The 18,100-nt window shown below is 41.0% G+C and overlaps 1 protein-coding gene across 2 annotated transcripts in view; it reads left to right on the top strand.

The window, feature by feature from the left end:
- Positions 1-18,100, top strand: part of LOC115471937 (dimethylaniline monooxygenase [N-oxide-forming] 2-like) — a 116,281-nt gene that overhangs the window by 54,135 nt on the left and 44,046 nt on the right. The window lies entirely within an intron of this gene.

The following is an 18,100-nucleotide window of genomic DNA, read 5'->3' as shown; positions in this document are numbered from 1 at the left end:
AAATGTAAACTGCTTGGAATATAGGAACAAAATCATTTCCTCACTGAGAAGGGTCAAAAGAGGTGAATATAAATAACTAAAGATTAACTGGTAGATGGGGAAGTGGTTGGGCTTCGAAGAAAGTGTGGTGAAAATTGAGTCTGTTTTCCTGCCGTAAGGGGCAGACAAGTGCTGCAAGCTCTGAGCCAAAATGAAGATTCCTGCCTTGCAGGGAGAAGGAGGCAAGAAAAAAAATATGCAAGAATAGAGGGCAAAAAAGAAACCAATACAATCATTGCCTGAGACTACGACACAATGCATGTCATTTAAGGGCACTGAAGCATGCATCTGCCAGGACTTCAGTGATTGGAGGGAGAGAGTCACATGCAGAGGCTGACCTATCAGAGTGCAGACTGCAAGGACAATAAGAAAGTGACAGCTGCATTGAACTGTGAACACACTAGAAGGACAAATGTGAAAAACAAATGAAGAACATGCACATACAACACAGGCATCCCTAGATAAAAATATTTGGGTGCGGCAACAGGGAGGCAAGTGAATTATGGAGGGCAGGGCAAGCCAAAGTGAAATTTCCACATATCATGCCTACATCATACACTCCTCCCCACCCTCTTCTCCACTTTTAAATTAGCAATTTAAGACACCAGGACCTTATATGCATTAAAAAATCCCTCCAGCTAGTTTCAAGCTACCTGATAAGTCAGCCATTATAATTGATACCATCATTCAACAAAGTCTGTGTTCTAGTATGGATTTTCTTACAGACTGAGTAGAATCTCAGTATAAACCCTGTACCTTCTGTTCTACACCATAAGTGTGCGCTAGGTCCACTTTCTACCGCAGCAGTAAGATGGCCGATTTCCCATTTTTTAAATTAATAGCCATAAACTAATGTTGTATTAGTACACACCCATTAAAACAAATTAGGATGTGAGCACTTACCAACACCTATTTTGTGAGCAGTAAGGCTCATGTGGTAATCATGCACTAATCTGCATACGCACGGTTTGCACATGCTAATCTTAGACTACCGCTGGACCTCCTGCAGTAAGCCCTGTTAAGCTGTGGTAAGCAAGCTCGTGCTTACCACAGCTTAGTAAAATATGTTGGGTCTTCAGCAGTGTTAAGTAAGAAATGTTGTGCTTAAAGTTTCTCTAAGCGCATACTTAAACAAACATGGAAGCAAGCTCTTTTTAATCCCTGAGTGGCTTTAATGGTATATAGGAAGAAATCTCGAGCAGCAGAAGGAAAAATAACCCTTTTCACCTTTATTTTGAGGTACACCTCCAGTTCAGACCACATTACCCAAGTAGGTAAGCATCAACTGAAATTATAAAAAGTGCATCCTTGTTTTTGAGATATGAGATATATATTTCTATATAACCAGAATTGTGATTTGATTGATGTTATGCAGTGTGAAACAACGAAGGGGATCAAAGGAAAGAGAAAATACCAGAAGATCAAATAACAATTTTATTGAGAGGAGACCCAACTTGGCCAAGTTTCAACTAATAGCCTGCAGCAGGGGTCTAAAGCATATTAAAAAAAAACATTTACAAACAAACAGTTAAAATATAATAAAAATATTTATGCATTAAAATAGAACATAAAGATTAAAAAGGAGAAAATAAAATATATAAATGTATAAAAACATTACCATCTGGTTCTCAATAATTAAAGGGATATGCTCAACTGGTGAATAATGATCACTCCTGAAAAGAAACGTACAATACAGTACAGTCTTGATTACCTGACCTTTGCTGATCCGACCATCTGGCATATTTATTTTTTATTTTTGTTACATTTGTACCCCGTGTTTTCCCACTCATGGCAGGCTCAATGTGGCAGGCAATGGAGGGTTAAGTGACTTCCCCAGAGTCACAAGGAGCTGCCTGTGCTAGGAATTAAACTCAGTTCCTCAGGACCAAAGTCCTCCACCCTAACCACTAGGCCACTCCTCCACTCCACTCCATATCCGACAAACCCCTCAGTTCATGTGGCTTCTCTTTCTGATTTCCAAACCCGGGGCCCTACTTTTACCAGCATTGTGAGCTAGGACCCTGCTTTTACTGCCTTTGTTTCTGCATTGTTTGAGAGAAAGGTACATAGAGGAGGCCTACAGGGACATTGTAGAGAAGTCCCATCTGCCAGACTGGGACTTCTCTACAGTGTCCCTGTAGGCCTCCTCTATGTACCTGTCTCTCTCAGCTCCTCCATGTCTGCTACTCTTGCCTCAAGAGAATAAAATGTGAAACAAACAGCTTCAATGGACATAAACAATTGAGACGTAAATATATAATAAACAGTCCATAAGTCAAACATTGGTAATCCATCTTTGAAAACTTTTATTGAATATTGAAAAAATGTGGTTGCAACTGAGAGGTTCATAGCACTAAAGATTCTAAAACACCTTGACCAAGTGTAGGGTCTTGGGTATATTTCATGGAAAAATGGTTATTCATAATAAAGTTTGTGGAAAAAGTGTAACAGGAGTACTAGGATGTGTATGTATGACTGTACTTCTAGTTAATTTATTTGATCCCAGTATGGTAATATAGTATACAAGTGTAGGGTTTGCCAACCTTATGATACCCCACCACAACTTCAAAAGCAACTTTTGTGCCTGCAGTTAGAAAATTAAAGATGTCATGTGAGCTCTGTCTGCTCTTTAAAGATTGCTTGATTGAGTAACTTTGAGATATAATATTCCCATGACTGAGAGGGATTATCTGAGATGGGAATTGCATGTTATGTTCCCTTATGATGGAGTCAGCAGAGTTTGTGGATTTCAGAATGGGAAGTAATTTGACTGGAACAACTTGTCAGTCAAAAAATATGCATTTGTTAGAATGCCAATTGGGAGAGCCTGGAAGAAATGAAACCACTAGTTTCTCACTGCATTGATCACAATCATGAGAATGATTCATTCGATTTATTATACTGGGATAGACTCAGCAGGTGTCTGCCAGATGGGGTAACATACAGACATTTACATTTGTGGGAACAAAAATGGATTTTCATTTTAAATACAGTAGAGCCTTGTAGATTAAATAGAAATATTGAAAAAAATACTTTTTATTAAATAGCCTTTATTAGAAGAATAAGAAGGGTGTTGGTTTATTCTGAATTTTTGTGTGATTTCTTCTATGGATATGATGTCAGGTCAGATTATAAATGTTGGCATTCTTTTTTCCCTACTGCTATTTTGAAAGCAGTTTTTACCTCAACAAGAGGTTTGCAAGTTCCCCTGAAAAATGTAACACAAACAACACAATAAGGTAATAAGTAAGATCCTACCTTCAGAAAAAAATTGAGAACTCAGCCATTAGGAAAATACTTCAAAATACCAATAAAAATTTAAAGTTCTTGAAATAGGGTTCTCTGTTGGGAACATTTTTGAAAGGTTTCCACCATCTATTTTCAAATTTTTATTGGTATTTTGAAGTATTTTCCTAACGGCTAGGATCTCAAATTGCAGCTACAAAATTGATTCAGCAAAAATTAGAGTCTCTTACTGCACAATTCACCCAGTCGCAGATGGGATTGGAATTGCTTGAAGAACAGACTAAGCATTTGGAAGTTAACACAACTAAAATTACTGCACATGTTGTGGTGATTCAACAACTTGAAAGATTTTGAAAATCTTTCTAATCATAATAGAAGTAATGAATAGCAACTCCTGGGGATCCCATGGCAGCAAAAGGTACAGATATGCAAACATTTCTTGAAACGCTTCATCCCAACCTTTGCACCTATACTTCAAGCCACCATTTGAGACAGCGCATGTGCATTGAATACCATTGAGACAGTAGTGTAGTGCAAAAACCCCAGGGTCTATCATTCCCAGGTAAGTTTTTTAGCATATCAACAACCTCTACAAATACTGATCAAAGCAAAGACTCCACTGGATCTTTTATATCAACAGCGGAAGATCTATGTTATACTCAATGTGACGGAAACTACTGCCAGCAAATTGAAATCTTTTCTCACTACTGTAGCCACTAAAGGCCATTGGTGCTTAGCCGAAATTGGGTGGCGGAGCAGGTGGGGGGAAGAGGGGTTGGTGGTTGGGAGGCGAGGATAGTGGAGGGCAGACTTATACAGTCTGTGCCAGAGCCGGTGATGGGAGGCTGGACTGGTGGTTGGGAGGCGGGAAATACTGCTGGGCAGACTTGTACGGTCTGTGCCCTGAATAAGGCAGGTACAAATCAAGGTAAGGTATACACATATGAGTTTGTCTTGTTGGGCAGACTGGATGGACCGTGCAGGTCTTTTTCTGCCGTCATCTACTATGGTGCTAAATATGGTCTATTCTATCCTACTAGAATGAAGGCCACATACAATGCCACTACTAATTATAAGGATCCAGAAGCACTCTGCTTCTTGTATGCTCTTCATATGGCCTGAAAATTCTCCATGTGCTCTGATTACCCATGATTCCTTTCTATTCGAAAGCTGTTTCTTTCCCTCTCTGTATTCTCATATAACCATAGAATCTTGCTAAGTGACAAATATCTTCACTGCCTTGCTAGAAGATAATGTTCTATAACTGTGCTTTGCTTTTCTTTAACAAGGTGAGACCCTGTTCAACGTTGGACTGTACTGTACGTGGCTACATTCATAACCTCAGAACAGTGCCATATGCTTGGGCTCCACACTTCAATGCCTCAAAGTGGGAAATGTTAGATACAACATGTCAGGTTTTTCAGCAAACATCCTCCCCTTGGATCAGAAGCATAGCCAGGTTTTGATGTCAGGGTTAGCAGGCCTTTTGAATAATAGGCATTGGTCGGTGCAAGGCTGAAGGGCCAATCCTCAAAGGTGCCACTTCATTCAAAAGCCATTTGGGGGAGCATCTGCTCCTCTTGCGCCCCTTCCCCCAGCTAATTCTCTGCCTTGGACATTGGTGCTTTGCTTAGCAAATGAAATCCTTGATCCTAGTCATGTTGGCGGGACTGAATTCTGTTTATATTCTAAGAAGCCAGTGGCCAAGTATTGAAAATGTATAGCTTGACATACGTTCATCAGCATTTGTTGTGTTCTGCTCTTGCTTATATTGAACACAGTTTGTGTTTCCACTGATTGATGGAAGTTGTGAGTGTGTTGTGTGCTTGATAAAATTATTTCTATAGCACTGTAATTAGTACCCTTTGTTTTGTCCACTGCCAGTGGTACAGGCACAGGTATGATTAGTGATGCCTTAACCATGCCATTAACAACCTCCCCAGAACTTTTAGAATGCTCCCAGTGTTGTAGGGGATTTTCTTCCCAGCAGCTATGGCTTGCTTTTCTGTTTTTAGCCTGGGGATTCATTCTAAGTATAGAAACCTTGCAGGGGACATATGAATTTGTCTTATATATTTGTATTATTATTATACTTAGCCTTGGTATCACAACCCACTGCACTTTAAAGTGATGTCCCTTGAAGTAAACAGGCTAAACTATTTTATTAAAAGGAAGAAAGTGTTCCCTTATCTTTCTAAAGAAAAAACTGATGTTTTATTTTTATAAGAAACCTATCTGTCTTTAACACTATGAGGTAAATTAAAAATCTTTGACACTGCTGCTGATAGCTTTCCCCTACATATCAGGAAAAAGTGGCTTTTTGATCATGTTTAGAAGTTCCCTTCATGTGCAAATTTTGCACAAGGTTCAGACTTAAAAAGTAGAGGAGTGTAGTAGCTGTGTTAGTCCACTCTTAAGGTTATCAATAGAAATCAAACAAAATAAAACATGGAAAAGAAAATAAGATGATACCTTTTTTATTGGACATAACTTAATACATTTCTTGATTAGCTTTCGAAGGTGGCCCTTCTTCGTCAGATCGGAAATAAGCAAATGTGCTAGCTGACAGTGTATATACAGTGGTGGAAATAAGTATTTGATCCCTTGCTGATTTTGTAAGTTTGCCCACTGACAAAGACATGAGCAGCCCATAATTGAAGGGTAGGTTATTGGTAACAGTGAGAGATAGCACATCACAAATTAAATCCGGAAAATCACATTGTGGAAAGTATATGAATTTATTTGCATTCTGCAGAGGGAAATAAGTATTTAATCCCTCTGGCAAACAAGACCTAATACTTGGTGGCAAAACCCTTGTTGGCAAGCACAGCGGTCAGACGTCTTCTGTAGTTGATGATGAGGTTTGCACACATGTCAGGAGGAATTATGGTCCACTCCTCTTTGCAGATCATCTCTAAATCATTAAGAGTTCTGGGCTGTCGCTTGGCAACTCGCAGCTTCAGCTCCCTCCATAAGTTTTCAATGGGATTAAGGTCTGGTGACTGGCTAGGCCACTCCATGACCCTAATGTGCTTCTTCCTGAGCCACTCCTTTGTTGCCTTGGCTGTATGTTTTGGGTCATTGTCGTGCTGGAAGACCCAGCCACGACCCATTTTTAAGGCCCTGGCGGAGGGAAGGAGGTTGTCACTCAGAATTGTACGGTACATGGCCCCATCCATTCTCCCATTGATGCGGTGAAGTAGTCCTGTGCCCTTAGCAGAGAAACACCCCCAAAACATAACATTTCCACCTCCATGCTTGACAGTGGGGACGGTGTTCTTTGGGTCATAGGCAGCATTTCTCTTCCTCCAAACATGGCGAGTTGAGTTCATGCCAAAGAGCTCAATTTTTGTCTCATCTGACCACAGCACCTTCTCCCAATCACTCTCGGCATCATCCAGGTGTTCTCTGGCAAACTTCAGACGGGCCGTCACATGTGCCTTCCGGAGCAGGGGGACCTTGCGGGCACTGCAGGATTGCAATCCGTTATGTCGTAATGTGTTACCAATGGTTTTCGTGGTGACAGTGGTCCCAGCTGCCTTGAGATCATTGACAAGTTCCCCCCTTGTAGTTGTAGGCTGATTTCTAACCTTCCTCATGATCAAGGATACCCCACGAGGTGAGATTTTGCGTGGAGCCCCAGATCTTTGTCGATTGACAGTCATTTTGTACTTCTTCCATTTTCTTACTATGGCACCAACAGTTGTCTCCTTCTCGCCCAGCGTCTTACTGATGGTTTTGTAGCCCATTCCAGCCTTGTGCAGGTGTATGATCTTGTCCCTGACATCCTTAGACAGCTCCTTGCTCTTGGCCATTTTGTAGAGGTTAGAGTCTGACTGATTCACTGAGTCTGTGGACAGGTGTCTTTCATACAGGTGACCATTGCCGACAGCTGTCTGTCATGCAGGTAACGAGTTGATTTGGAGCATCTACCTGGTCTGTAGGGGCCAGATCTCTTACTGGTTGGTGGGGGATCAAATACTTATTTCCCTCTGCAGAATGCAAATAAATTCATATACTTTCCACAATGTGATTTTCCGGATTTAATTTGTGATGTGCTATCTCTCACTGTTACCAATAACCTACCCTTCAATTATGGGCTGCTCATGTCTTTGTCAGTGGGCAAACTTACAAAATCAGCAAGGGATCAAATACTTATTTCCACCACTGTAAGTGATAACATTCAAGCATTACTATGATAGTCTGACAGGGTGGGAGGATGGGGGTGGGTCAGAGGTATGCATGGGGACATCAAAGCATATCATTGATATTCTAACAGGATGGGTGTGGGTAGGTGAGGGGAGGGTGATCAACAGAGACATACAGTTTTATGGTTTATAATGGGCTAGGAACCCCAGGTCCTTGTTAAATCCTTTCTGTTGGGTGTTAAAATATTCAATCATTCTGAATTATAGGAGCACTTACCTGATGCTAGAGTCCACCTTGTGGGTCAGCACCCAAGAAAAGATCTAGGTGTCATTGTAGTCACCACGCTGAAATCTTCTGCCCAGTGAGCGGCAGCAACAGCCAAAAAAGCAAACAGGATGCTAGGAATTATTAGGAAAGGGTGGTAAATAAGACCATGAATACTATAATGCCTCTGTATCACTCTATGATGCGACCTCACCTTGAGTTTTGCATTCAATTCTGGTCGCCCTTTCTCAAAAAAGATATAGCGGAATTAGAAAAGTTTCAAAAAAGAGTGACTAAAATGATAAAGGGGATGGTACTCCTCTCATATGAGGAAAAGCTAAAGAGGTTAGGGCTCTTCAGCTTGTAAAAGAGATGAATAAGGGGCGATAAGATTGAGGTCTACAAAATCCTGAGCGGTGTAGAACAAGTAGAACTGAATTGATTTTTTTTTTCTTTCAAAAAGTGGAAAGACTAGGTGACACTCAATGAAGTTACATGGAAACACTTTTAAAACAAATAGGGAGAAATATTTTTTCACTCAATGAATAGTTAAGCTCTGGAACTCTTTGCAGGAAGATGTGGTAACAGCTGTTAGCATATCTGGGTTTTTAAAATGTTTGGACAAATTCCTGGAGAAAAGGTCCATAGTCTGCTACTGAGACAGACATGGGGAAGCCACTGCTTGCCCTGGGATTGGTAGCATGGAATGATGCTACTGTTTGGATTTCTGCTAGGTACTTGTGAACTGGATTGGCCACAGTTGGAAACAGGATACTGGGCTAGATGGACCATTGGTCTGACCCAGTATGTTTATTATTATGTTTTTATGTTCTTAAGCTTATATGTTTTTTTTTTTATTTTCTGTTTATTTCTATTTGTTCTGTTGACAGTATTTGAAGCAATAATACATAGAGGGGTATTTTCGAAAGGGACGTCCAAGTTGCAATTTGGACGTCCTTGCAAACCGGCAAAATCCAGGGGCGGGGAAACACATATTTTTGAAACAAGATGGACATCCATCTTTCGTTTCGAAAATACCATCAGAGACATCCAAATCCTTAAATTAGATGTCCCTAGATTTGGTCGTCCCTAGACATGGACAGTTCTGACTTTCGGCGATTTTCGAAACCAAAGACGTCCATGTCAAAAACGGTCAAATGCAAGCCATTTGGCCGTGGGAGGAGCCAGCATTTGTAGTGCACTGGTCCCCCTGACATGCCAGGACAGCAACCGGGTACCCTAGGGGGCACTGAAGTGGACTTCATAAATTGCTCCCAGTAACATAGCTACCTTACCTTGTGTGCTGAGCCCCCCCCCCCAAAAAAAAAAACCCAAAACCCATTAACCACAACTCTACACCACTACCATAGCCCTTACGGGTGAAGAGGGGGCACCTATATATGGGTACAGTGGGTTTGTGGGCTGTGTTTTGGAGAGCTCGTTGTTTCCTCCACAAATGTAACAGGTAGAGGGGTAGGGGGCATGGGCCTGGGTCTGCCTGTCTGAAGTGCACTGCAGTACCCACTAAAACTGTTCCAGGGACCTGCATGCGCCGTCATGGACCTGAGTATGACATCTGAGGCTGGCATACATGCTGGCACAACATATTTATAAAGATGTTTTTTTAGGGTAGGCGGGGTTAGTGAACACTGTGGGAGTAACGGGCGGTCATCCCCAATTCTCTCCGGTCATCTGGTCATTTCGGGCACCTTTTTGTGCCTTAGTTGTAAGAAAAACAGGCCCGGGTGAAAACGTCCAAGTGTTTGTCAGGGACGTCCTTTTTTTTACGATTATGGGTCAAAGATGTCCAAGTGTTAGGCAAACCCAAGTCCTGCCTCCGACATGCCCCCTTGAACTTTGGCCATCCTTGCGACGGAGTGCAGTTGGAGACATCCTAAATCAGGTTTTGATTATACCGATTTAGATGTCCTTGGGAGAAGGACATCCATCTTCCGATTTATGTTGAAAGATGGACGTCTTTCTCTTTTGAAAATGAGCCCAATAGTGTATATTTATATACACGCAGTATCCACAGATTGATTTTATTAGCTATATGGCTATCCATGTAGATATGAGCCTTGATGCCACCTGATCATATGACTAGTGATTGTGAAATCTAAAGTGTGTTGTTTTTTCAGATAATTCTGATGTTGACTGCTTTGTTTTTGTGTTGGCTGGTTTGTTATTTTGATTTTTGTACTAGGCACATTTTTCTATTTTTGATTCACAATTGATTTGGTTAACAATGAAGGTATTTGTCATGATGTCATTGCATAAACAGCATTCTTTAAAAAGTGTTTTTGCGTACTGTTCATATATTTTTGTTCGGACTTTGCACGTGGTTTTTACTATGAACAATAATGTAGAGTGCAATGTGGACACAGTTCCCTTGAAGATCATTTTTTTGAATATTCAGCAACACACACAAGGCACTAAAACATAATGTTGTCACATATAAGTTGAATCTGTGGAAGTCATTATTGCTTCTTGCTAGTTTATTCAGTGAAATAGTATAATTTGACACATACATTTAAATACTCTGACATCTGACTCTATTTAAATATAAACCGATGCCTGTGTTGCTTCACCATTTTTTCTTGCTGCGTTGAGGACACTACAGGAAGCTTTGCTTGGGTAAGTCCCTTTTTTTTGTTCTGGTGATTTCAGAAGAGACTGAAGCCTGGTTCTGGCAACTTACAAACATTTTTTGGAATTCTGCAGATTTCAAGCTGTGCTTGTAAGATTCTACCGCAGTTGTATTGAGGCAATGCACTATATACACTACACTTGGGCACCCTGAATATGGAATCAGTTGGTTATTGATTTTGATACTCAACCTAGATCCCACTCCCTATGTGCCATGAACATTATTATTTAATTTGGTTTTGCAGGGGAAGGGTTGAAGATTTCTATGGTTGCTGATATAGCGCGGCTTTCTTTTCTCCACTACCGAGGAGTTTGTTAATGTGGTAAGAGATATTATTTTGGAAGAACTTTTTTAATATCAGTCATCGTTTCTGTATGACAAACTTTGATACTTTTGTTTTTGTTTTGCGTGCGTGCGTATGTGTGTGTGTGTGTGTGTGTGTGTGTGTGTGTGTGTATTTTTCCTCATGCTATTGAAATAGCATATATATGCAGTTGATTTTGTTTTTACAATACACTATTGCACCATTGTATATCACATCATTGGAGTATATGAAGTTTTTATTATCTTGTGCTGCCCATTGTGTCCTATTGAAGTCTGTGGTGGTTTCTACTAATACTATTGCTTGATTATTTTATGTTGACTCCACTATCATCTTTATGTGGATTTACAATTCAAGCTGATGTTAACATTTTAGCAACAAGTCTAGTCATGTGGTGGATGTTGGAATGAGTATATGTTGATGGGTATTTCTTTTTATATCAGATATGAATTTGATATTATTTTTTGGATTTTGAGCATGTTTTATTACTGTCATTTAGTATTTTATTGATAGGTTTTCATTTACTGTGTTCCTGCAAGAATTTCTCCAGATGGTAAGAATCATAAAAAATATAGTGAGTTCCCTGGAGTGTAATATAACACACAGGGAAAACGTAAGAAAGGGGATGCTCCTAAAGCCAATACTTGATTCTTCAAAGCTTAGAAAGCTTTTCTTGCCAACTGAGTGTTCTGAGACACATCCGAGAAGATCTCAATGGTCTTCTTGAAGAAAAACATAGACTTCTTCTTGAAATAAGCTTTCAAGACTGCAGATTTAACCCCCTCGTGTAAGAAGATAATCAAGAGAATGGCCCTAGTGGCAATGAAATCAGTGGAATATTCCAAAAAGTCAGTCAAATTAGTATTTACTATAGAGTCTAATACCTCCCGATCATCCTCTTGAACATCTGATATAATTTTTTGTGATGAAATATAATACGACTTAAAACCAAAAGCATCTCCTCAGAGTTTGGCATCCCTAGAACTTCCTTAAATATTTCCTATCCAGAATTTCAGCAGAAAGGTAATGAGTCACAGGAAAATTGAGGAACCAGAGATTCCGATTCTGCATAATATTCTTCATTATTTCTAACTTGCAAAGCAAGAAGAGACTATCCTTAATAGCTGAAATACTGGTGTTTTGAAAAGAAGAAATTTCATTCTCAACACCTATAACCTAAGATGAAACTTTATTAATTCTCCCATCTAACTGCTTAAATTTGGTAATAGAATCAGAAGTAAAAGAACAAAATTGAGGTACTATCTGCCTCATTAGTGAATCTGTTTGTGTAACAACAATCCATATGTCTTTAAGAGTAACCTGTTTTGAAGCCAAGGAAGATTGTGGAGTCAACTCAAAGAAAAAGAACTTCAGTAGGAAGAAAAGATTCAGTGGTTGAGGAGCTCAGGCCAAATTGAGGCTGACCCTCCGCCACGGATGGAGAAACTGTAGCCAGTGGTTGTGGTGGAGGAGTTCTTTCTAGGGAGCTAAATGAAGCTTCCGCAATAGATGAAACATCAGATGTTAATAACGACCCAGGTCCTGGGATGACATGCTTATCCATTGGTCCCTTAATGGAAGGTGTTAATGTACACGCAACCTTCCTCTTCTTCCCCATCCAAACAGTGAACACAAAGTACACAATCAATGAAGCAAATTCAGTATCTTCACTCCTCACTGCTCCTCAATGTTCCAAGGGGCTCCTAAGGGGCCTTGTGTGCCCCTTTGAGCAGTCCCCTTTGGCCACACTGGGGGAAGTAAGGGGCATTCAAAGATGACATCAGATGCCTTTGTGGGCAGAGCACCCAATTCCAAAAGGGGTACAGAATGGTACAGCACATCACATTGTTCCACTTCTAAGAAGTCTCCACGTGACTCCCTTTCTCCAACTTAGTGCAATAGCAGCCCAATCTTATGGGGGAGGTAAAGGGCGCTCAAAGATGACATCAGACGCCTTTTTTAGGAAGAGCAGCCAATCCCAAAGGGGTGTAGAATGGTACAACACAGCACATTGTTCCCCAAGGAAATCAGGGACGCAAACAAACTGGGCAACACAATAATAATGGGGGATTTCAATTACCCGCATATAGACTGGGTTAATGTAACATCTGTACACGTAAGGGACATAAGATTTCTTGATGAAATCAAGGACAGCTTCATGGAACAGCTAGTTCAGGAGCCGACAAGAGAAGGAAAAATACTAGACTTAGTCCTTAGTGGTGCTCATGATCTAGTGCAGGGGGTAACGATACGAGGGCCGCTTGATAACAGTGATCATAATATGATCGGTTTTGATATTGGCATTGAAGGAAGTGAAACTAGGAAATCAAGTACGCTAGCGTTTAACTATAGAAAAGGTGATTACGACAAAATGAGAAAAATGGTGAAAAAAAGACTGAAAGGAGCAGCTCGCAGAGTAAAAAACTTGCATCAGGCGTGGATGCTGTTTAAAAACACCATCCTGGAGGTTCAGGACAAATATATTCCACGTATTAGAAAAAAGGGAAAAAAGACTAAACGTCAGCCGGCGTGGCTAAACAGTAAGATAAAGGAAATCATTAGAGCCAAAAAACAATCCTTCAGAAAGTGGAGAAGAGAACCAACTGAAAGTAACAGGATAGATCATAAGGAATGCCAAGCCAAATGCAAAGCGGAGATAAGGAGGGCAAAAAAGGACTTTGAGAAGAAATTAGCGTTGGAAGCAAAAATACATAGTAAAAACTTTTTTAGATACATTAAAAGCAGGAAACCGGCCAAAGAGTCGGTTGGGCCGCTGGACGAAAATGGTGTTAAAGGGGCGATCAAGGAGGACAAAGCCGTAGCGGAGAAATTAAATGAATTCTTTGCTTCGGTCTTCACCGAGGAGGATTTGGGGGGGACACCGGTGCCGGAAAGAATATTTGAAGCGGGGGAGTCGGAGAAACTAAACAAATTCTCTGTAACCTTGGAGGATGTAATGGGTCAGTTCAGCAAGCTGAAGAGTAGTAAATCACCGGGACCTGATGGTATTCATCCCAGAGTATTAATAGAACTAAAAATGAACTTGCGGAGCTACTGTTAGAAATATGCAATCTGTCCCTAAAATCGAGTGTAATACCGGAAGACTGGAGGGTAGCCAATGTTACTCCGATTTTTAAGAGAGGTTCCAGAGGAGATCCGGGAAATTATAGACCGGTGAGTCTGACGTCGGTGCCGGGCAAGATGGTGGAGGCTATTATTAAGAATAAAATTGCAGAGCATATACAAAAACATGGACTGATGAGACAAAGTCAGCACGGATTTAGTGAAGGGAAGTCTTGCCTCACCAATCTAATGCATTTTTTTGAGGGGGTAAGCAAACATGTGGACAATGGGGAGCCGGTTGATATTGTATATCTGGATTTTCAGAAGGCGTTTGACAAAGTGCCGCACGAAAGACTCCTGAAGAAATTGCAGAGTCATGGAATCGGAGGTAGGGTATTATTATGGATTAAGAACTGGTTGAAAGATAGGAAGCAGAGAGTAGGATTGCGTGGCCAGTATTCTCAGTGGAGGAGGGTAGTTAGTGGGGTCCCGCAGGGGTCTGTGCTGGGTCCGTTGCTTTTTAATGTATTTATAAATGACCTAGAGATGGGAATAACTAGTGAGGTAATTAAATTCGCCGATGACACAAAATTATTCAGGGTCGTCAAGTCGCAGGAGGAATGTGAACGATTACAGGAGGACCTTGCGAGACTGGGAGAATGGGCGTGCAAGTGGCAGATGAAGTTCAATGTTGACAAGTGCAAAGTGATGCATGTGGGTAAGAGGAACCCGAATTATAGCTACGTCTTGCAAGGTTCCGCGTTAGGAGTTACGGATCAAGAAAGGGATCTGGGTGTCGTCGTCGATGATACGCTGAAACCTTCTGCTCAGTGTGCTGCTGCGGCTAGGAAAGCGAATAGAATGTTGGGTGTTATTAGGAAGGGTATGGAGTCCAGGTGTGCGGATGTTATAATGCCGTTGTATCGCTCCATGGTGCGACCGCACCTGGAGTATTGTGTTCAGTACTGGTCTCCGTATCTCAAAAAAGATATAGTAGAATTGGAAAAGGTACAGCGAAGGGCGACGAAAATGATAGTGGGGATGGGACGACTTTCCTATGAAGAGAGGCTGAGAAGGCTAGGGCTTTTCAGCTTGGAGAAGAGACGGCTGAGGGGAGATATGATAGAAGTGTATAAAATAATGAGTGGAATGGATCAGGTGGATGTGAAGCGACTGTTCACGCTATCCAAAATACTAGGACTAGAGGGCATGAGTTGAAGCTACAGTGTGGTAAATTTAAAACGAATCGGAGAAAATTTTTCTTCACCCAACGTGTAATTAGACTCTGGAATTCATTACCGGAGAACGTGGTACGGGCGGTTAGCTTGACGGAGTTTAAAAAGGGGTTAGATAGATTCCTAAAGGACAAGTCCATAGACCGCTATTAAATGGACTTGGAAAAATTCCGCATTTTTAGGTATAACTTGTCTGGAATGTTTTTACGTTTGGGGAGCGTGCCAGGTGCCCTTGACCTGGATTGGCCACTGTCGGTGACAGGATGCTGGGCTAGATGGACCTTTGGTCTTTCCCAGTATGGCACTACTTATGTACTTATGTACTTATGTAACTAATTTATCATCCTGCTTATCTCCCGGATCCCCCTGGCTACCCATTCCTTAAACAGCTGTGAAGGCTGAAGGAATAAGAGTGTGTAGGAAATTCCTGTGTTAGGATGCATTAAGCCCATTTACTAGCACAGTTTAGTGAAATATCCCTTAAGTTTAGTAGGGGAGCAGGGGAAAGAAGGGAGGGAAAAGGAAATGGGTGCCCACCTGCAGGGCCATTCTTAGGCAGAGGCGACCAAGGCAGCCGCATAGGGCCCCGCGCCTAAGGGGGCCCCGCTCAGCGTGCCTCAACTCTGCCTCGTGCCTCCGCTCCAACCCGGACCGCGTCGAGTCACTAAACCTCTCTCCAGCCATAGGCAGATAAAGCATTCCTGGCATACCTTGTACACTGTAGCACTGTGCTGGATCTTTTCTTAATATTTTTCCTTATTTTCTCCTTTGTTATGAGAATTGGAACTACTAATTGTAGTGGGCTTGAACTGAATAATTTCTGGGGAGGGGAGGTTTCATGATGATAGCATTGTGCTTATTATTTCAATCAGTTTTTTTTGTACAAGTTTAACTTCATTTGTCTTTATTTGAAATTTCATAAATAAAAAAAATTCTAAAAATGGAATAATCTTATCAATGGGGTGGAGCTAGGGTGGGGGCGGGGCTAGGATGGGGCTCCACCAAATTGGTCTGCACAGGGCCCCGCACTTGCTAAGACCGGCCCTGCCCACCTGTGATATTTATTTTTATTTTATTTATGTATTTGAATTATTTATAGCCCATTCAATCTAAAAATCCTTGGCAGGTAAGAAATAAAACATATATAAAAGCAGATCAACACACATTAACACAATATAGCATAAAAACATTCACACAATTTAGCTCCATTATTGCTGTTAAACTCTATCCAAAAGCTCCACTGATAACTTTAATCTTGAACGTCTCCACATTTTGTATTCTCTTAACTTACAAGAGAGAGAATTCCAAAGCTTTGGTCCTAATAAAAATGGAGGCCAGAGCTTTGGTCCTAATAAAAATGGAGGACCGATAATCCTCCAGTCTCATGAAATGAAATGAAGGTATTTCTAGTAAAGCCATTCCAGCTGATCTTAATACCCTAGGTGGTTGGTAGATTAGTAGATTTGCAGAGATAATAACAAAGACCTGTTACTTAATACTTTAAAACTTAATTTTCTGTTTTATTGGAAGCTAATGAAAGTTAATTGTTCCCTCCCCCAACATTGCTTCTAGCTGAACTACTACAGTGAATATGAATTTTCATGAGAGCAGTGCTGCACTGTACAGTCGGGGACAGGAGACTGTCTCTCTAAAAGTAGCAACCTGCATCAAGTCATTTCTTAGCTTCTAGTAGTCCAGTGTTGTGGCAAACAGTAAAGGAAAGGGTTTTGGAATGTTCTTTCAGGAGCTGATATCAGACAATAGTGAGGAGATCTGATACCTCGGAGAAGACCTATCCTCTGAATATGGTGTCAGTGCCCCTGAGTGGAGCTCAAGGAAGACAGCAGGTCTAGAGCTCTTACTCAGGCAGGTTCAACCAAATGAAAATAATCAGCAATCAAAGCATTATAAAATGAAAGGAGGGTGTCTGGATGTCCTGAACAGAGCTGCTAAGAGAGTTGGAAAGCATCCTAAGGACTTAGTCAGGAGCTGTCTTACTGCGGGAGTACTGAGAAACTATGAATTGCTCATATACTAAAGAACAGTGGACAGAATCAGTGTCTCAAGAGCATAAGTTCTCATTTAGTCCAGACATCGGATCACGCCTAACCAGTCAGGTAGTCAGGATATACACAACAAATATGGATAAAATAGATTTGTATATAATGGAGGTAGTGCAAGCAAATGTACATACAAACATAAGAGTAGCCATAATGGATCAGACCAATGGTCTATCTAGCTCAGTATCCTGTTTCCAACAATGGCCAAGCCAGGTTACAATTACTTGGCAGAATCCCACATCGTGGCAACATTCCATGCTATCAATTCCAGGGCAAGCAGTGTTTCATCACACTTCTCTATGTCTGTCTCAAAAGCAGACTATGGACTTTTCCTCCGGGAATTTGTCCAAACCTTTTTCAAAACCCAGGTATGCTAACAGCTGTTAATACGTCCTCTAGCCCAGAGCTTAAATATTCACTGAGTGAAAAAATATTTGTTTTAAAATTGTTTTCATTTGCCGTTTCTAGTGCTCCTGTTTCTTGTTGGTTGTAGTAGGGGTTTGTTGTGTCTTTCCTGTATTGCTGCATTGTTGAACTGTAATTAGTTTAACGTTCTGCTTCTTTTACTTTTGCATGACAGTGTATTGACATTGGATTCAAAAGGCAGATACTCTAATCAATTAATCATTATTACTCTCATTGAGTGGGGAGAGATCCACTGTGCTATATAAGATGACTCAAGGATTGCAGGTTGTAACTGGTCAATGAGTGGTCAGATTTATCACTTTTGCATTCTTCAGTGAAAGTGGATTTAGGATTGTTTGACTGTGACAAAACAGTGGGTTTTAAGCCTGTAAAATATGAGACCCTTTTACTAAGCCACTTACGGCACCTATGCGCACCCAACGCATGCCAATTCAGAGTTACCACCTGGCTATCATGTGACCTGTGTGGTAATTTCATTTTTTACACGTGCCCGCTACGTGTGCCAGAACATATAATTTATTTTCTGGCGTGTGGCAAAAATTGAGTAGTAACTTTGACTTGATGCACATAGGTGATTACTTCATGGTTAACGCGAGAGACCTTACCACTAAGTCAATGGCTGGCGGTAAGGTCTCAGACCCAAAATGGA

This window comes from Microcaecilia unicolor, chromosome 6 (assembly GCF_901765095.1).
Source record: "Microcaecilia unicolor chromosome 6, aMicUni1.1, whole genome shotgun sequence".
NCBI lineage: Eukaryota > Metazoa > Chordata > Amphibia > Gymnophiona > Siphonopidae > Microcaecilia > Microcaecilia unicolor.
Note: the sequence above shows the minus strand (reverse complement) of the source record. Positions and strands in the feature narration are given on the sequence as shown.